Genomic DNA, 4992 nt, shown 5'->3' with positions numbered 1-4992 from the left:
ACAGTCTATATAGGGTCCAGTACTACTCGAAGTTTCAGGTATTCCCTGAGAGTCTTGAAATGTGCGCCCCGCCCCCCCTCATGGAAAAGGGGGGATTATTACATTGAGGACCCAGATCAGCTTTGATTCACTTTGTCACCATTCCCCAACCGCCACTCTCACCCTCAGGACCTAGCTTCGTTCCTAGAGTTGTATACGTCATCAGGCCTCTGTTATTAACCTCTTATTCAATTCCTCTGTGAAATTTGGAAGAGCTTCACATGTCTGGGACCTTCAGCCAAGCAAAACAAAGCAAACAATTTATATGACATCCACTCTAAACAAAATTCAACCAAGTAGGCATCCACAGATATTTGTTAAAAACTTGGGCTTCGATTTCAACTAGTTAAAACATAGAAAGTCCTCTGATGTGTTGATGGTTTCCTTGCAAATCCATTTTAGCATTTTGCAGATAAATATTTAGCATTTATATGGGGAGCTGATTAGTGTTTTCTTCCTTTGTTCTTTCAATATTTCCGTTGTGCTGCATAATCACCATGCTGGGTCCAGGCTGTCCCTGAGATCAAAAACTACCCTTTTTATGACCCCCTCTCTCATTTATGTGAAGGAGGCTGGGCTATAAACATGGTATGAAAAAAATTCTTATATGCCATCTTGATTGCTAACATCTGTTCAAATTTCCATTCATAAATTTAAAATTCAGGCTTCTGCAGCCATCTGTTTTCTCCCAGCAATCTGAAGAGAAGACAAGCCCAAGGCAGATGTGCAGGTGGGAGAAGAACTCCTCCCTGGCAGGGCCCACTTCTGTGAGATTTTACTTTCCTTTTTTTCCCCTTAGTAGGGTAGGCAGGACTTCCTTGGTGGGATTGCAATCCCCGTGTCTCAGTGATTCTAGGATTAGCAAATGGCTTTTTTCTCCTTGTCCCTCCGAGTTTCTTCTCTCTCCCTCCCTGCCACAGTCTATCTCTGTCTTTGCCTCCCCACCATCTGGTGCCTATTTTATGAACAAGACACCAAAACTAAAACCTCTCTGCAGATTTGCTTAAGGTTGCATGGTGATCTCGGCAGACACTGGCGAGCTAGAACCTACTTCTTGCCTGGATCACCAGTAATTTTCTAGCTTGCTGAGCGACGGGGCCTCTCACTGGGAATTTCTCCATGGATTACTTTGGCATGGTTAGTGGATATGATTTGGCAGCTGCAGGACCCAGATGCCAGGCTAGGCAATGGCCCTTTTTTATTTTGCTCTTGGCAGTATCATCTATGTCTAAGGGACTGGGCTTCTTCTAAAGCTGCTTGGCTTCATTCCAGGGGTGCTGTTGCAGCAACTGTGAATGCCTTCGAAAGCTGACAGGACACTTGAGGGGCTGCTGGGCTACAGTGCTCTTTCATATGCAACCCACCTTGGGACTCCCTTTGAGCTTCAAATATTTTTTTTTTCCTAGTTTATGTTGAGAAACAAGCCATTAGCAGACCACAGGCGAAGTCTATTTGCCATCCTAATGTCCTCTCTGAAAACCTCAGCAGTATGAGCAAGGATCCACCCATCCCAAACCTTATTTTAACGGTCCAGCCCGTATGCTGGTGGTTTGTGGGACTGCCATGCTGGGTTACAAGCACTCATTTTCATTCTGCTCTGACATTGCTTTTATATATAACTCATGACTGATGCTTTGGGCCTCACTGTGTGATCTGGAATGAGTCAGTCAACCACTCTGAGCCAACATTTCTCAAAATGCCAATGGAATAGAAGATGTTGATACTTTATATCCCTTATCTCTGCTTGGTACAGTTTGAATATATCCACCAAAGCTCATGTGTCAGAAACTTAATCCCTAAATCATTTTTATTAGTTAGAGGTGGAGACTTTGGGAAGTAATTAATGCCCCAGGAGGGCATTAGTGGCTTTTTAAGAAGAGACACCCAAGCTAGAATGTGCTTGCTTGGCCATATTATGATGCAGCAAGAAGGCCTCACCAAATGCTGGTGCCATGTTTTTTGGACTTCACAGCCTCCAGAACTGTTCTTCATAAATCACCCAGTCTGTGGCATTCAGTTGTAGCAACAGAAAATGGAGTAAGACATTGCTAGTGAATAGATCACCGAGATGATATTTTTGCTGGGTGAGGAAGAGCATGGCAGGCATAATCAATCTCTATATTACCTATATTTCTGTATTCAGAAGCATATTGTCACCCCACAGAGTTGCCCTAGCCATCGATTTCACCAGGCCTCCCACCACTGTCACTGACACCGCCCCTCTCTGCTCTCATAATCTGTACCCTGTCCACTTCCCTGACTCTGTGGACTTCTCAGGGCTTAGGATGGAGAAGTACACCGAGATAAGGTTGCAAACCTAACTTTATAGTTTAGTGTCAGGGATTTAAAAGAGTCTAGAGCAGAGATTGTTAGAGTCTGTAAACAAGTCAAAATAACACCTGGCATTTAGCCAGGGGAATGTTAGAGTTCGTAAACAAGTCTGGATGGTGCCTGGCAAAATGCCAGAGGGAGTGGTTTGAGAAGTAACAAAAGTGAGCCATTAAGTGTGGAGATTTCTTATTGGTTCAGTGCTGTATCGAGTTTATGCTAATTAGATAAGCTATGTGGAATGTATAAATACTGCTCCTGTCCTGCAATAAACGGCTCCTACTCCTGCTGTATCAACGTACACAAGTTATTCGTCACCCCCCGGTTATTTTGCTGCAGCCGGACTGCGGCAGATGGTGGCCCGTTACGGGGAGCCCCGGGACACTCGGGGGTAAGTGACGAAAAAAAGCTGCCCGTCCATAGATAGGACGGGAGCAAATCTGCTCGTCCCTAGACAGATAGGGCAAGAGGAAAAATGACCATTTCAAGAAAATGGAGAAGATTGATACAGTATGTTTGTGTCTTGTTTTGTCTCAGTGTATTATATTGTCTTTGTGATGAAAATATGGAAGGGGTGAGAAGTAAATTACTAAGGGAAGAAGGCACCCCAGTGGAACCAAGAATAGTTAGGGCATGTGTTGATAAGAGCCCAGGAACTCTAGTCAGAAAGAAAAAGAAAGTTCAGAAGAAGAAGGATTATCAGGAAAAAAGTTGCAGCAAAAGGCTATTACTAAATATTTTTCGTTACCGGAGGGTGCGTGAAGCGGAGAGGCGGCTGCCTAGTGTGCAAGCCGGTCACAGTGCAGCAAGGAGTTTCCAAGAGGCGGAGGCGACTGGCCCTTCCCCGCCTCCTGGCCCGGGGAGCTGGCTCTTCCACTGCCGGGAGCCCAAATCTAGACCTGACCTGGAGGCACAGTCTCGCAGGCTCTTGCTCCCTGTGCCCGGAAGCAGTTTGAGTCCGGGACACTCCCCAGGGCCATCTGGGGCTGTCCAGGCACTACAGCCAGCAGAAGATGCTACTGGCGTCCCTGATGTTTGGTCATTTTCAATGCCAATAACTAAGCTACAATGGTTCTCCCACACCTGGAAGCTGATGAGTAATGAGCACTATTAATGCTTATTTCAAATGCAAAAAAACCTTGAGATAATGTACTAAATTGTTCAGAAGGTTGTTTTCTTAGCACCTGCTGGAATACTACAGGATTTTCTTTAGCCATCCGGGAGTTCCTGTCTTCGTTCCAGTGCCGGTAAAGACCAAGGTGGAAGAATTTCCAGTGTTGCTGAAAACCGGATGAAACTTCGGCTGAAAAACGGACGAGACTTCAGAGCTGTTGCTGTTTCTGCTGCTACAGCTTAAGCTAGCTGCCTGCAGAACTTACCTGGACTGTGATTTATGCTAGCTGCCTGCAGAACTTACCTGGACTGTGATTTACCTGGACTGTGAGTTAATCTATTGAGACACTGCTTTATCTGGACTGAGACAACAAACGGTAATCTATAACAAATTGTAACTCAGTATCTTTGCTAACAGTGTCATTGCTGGTATAATTTTTCCAAGGGCTTCTTGCATGGAGCCATCAAGTGGCTTGGTATTGTGGCATTTTGTATCCTCCCTTTCTGTTTGTAGCAGGTTATTTATGGTGTTTCTCTAAAAACCACTATGGTCGTTATTTAAATTAAACAAAAGGGGGAAATGTTAGAGTCTGTAAACAAGTCAAAATAACACCTGGCATTTAGCCAGGGGAATGTTAGAGTTCGTAAACAAGTCTGGATGGTGCCTGGCAAAATGCCAGAGGGAGTGGTTTGAGAAGTAACAAAAGTGAGCCATTAAGTGTGGAGATTTCTTATTGGTTCAGTGCTGTATCGAGTTTATGCTAATTAGATAAGCTATGTGGAATGTATAAATACTGCTCCTGTCCTGCAATAAACGGCTCCTACTCCTGCTGTATCAACGTACACAAGTTATTCGTCACCCCCCGGTTATTTTGCTGCAGCCGGACTGCGGCAAGAGATGGCAGATACCTGATTTGGGGGTCTCTCTTTCCTCTTCTCCATTCATGCAGGCATCACTAATTGGTTCTTCCATGCTCTCCTGCTAAGGCCAGCCTCAGAATTCTCCAGACAGGGTTTGATGTAACCACAAGTAATTGATTGGAATTGGGTTGGAAGATGAAACCTATTTCACTAAACTTGGCCTAGAGAGACACTAGTCTTGAGGCCATAGTTTTTCTGAATCAGCCATGCCATAAGTTGAATAGGTTTGTTCTGTTAAAATAGGTTAGCCTAAGGAGCCGAGCCTAATTTACAATACTGTGTTGGGGAAAAATGCATTTGAAACTTGAAATGTTAACTTATAAAGAGGGTTTGGGAAGCAATTGGTACATAAACAGGATCCTGCCTACGGCTGGCTATGTTATAAGCATGGTTGATGTTGAGATTGTGGGCTGCCTGGTTCTCATCCTGGCCCTACCTCCTACTGGCTGTGTATCAGTAGGTGAGTTAATTAACCTCTTTGTAGTTTACTTCCTGCATCTATAAAATGAGGAGGGTCATAATATGACCTTCCTCATAGTATTATTATGATGATTAAAATGCATTATTTTTAAAGTACTGAGAACAGTGCAT

At 44.3% G+C, this 4992-nt stretch overlaps 1 long non-coding RNA gene across 1 annotated transcript; it reads left to right on the top strand.

The window, feature by feature from the left end:
- Window positions 1-2422: 2422 nt before the first annotated feature.
- LOC139702122 (uncharacterized) lies at window positions 2423-4315 on the top strand. Its single transcript, XR_011704723.1, has 2 exons — window positions 2423-2758; window positions 3536-4315. It is a non-coding gene; the product is annotated as an uncharacterized lncRNA (long non-coding RNA).
- The last annotated feature ends 677 nt before the right edge of the window (window positions 4316-4992 follow it).

This window comes from Marmota flaviventris, chromosome 15 (assembly GCF_047511675.1).
Source record: "Marmota flaviventris isolate mMarFla1 chromosome 15, mMarFla1.hap1, whole genome shotgun sequence".
Taxonomy (NCBI): domain Eukaryota; kingdom Metazoa; phylum Chordata; class Mammalia; order Rodentia; family Sciuridae; genus Marmota; species Marmota flaviventris.
Note: the sequence above shows the minus strand (reverse complement) of the source record. Positions and strands in the feature narration are given on the sequence as shown.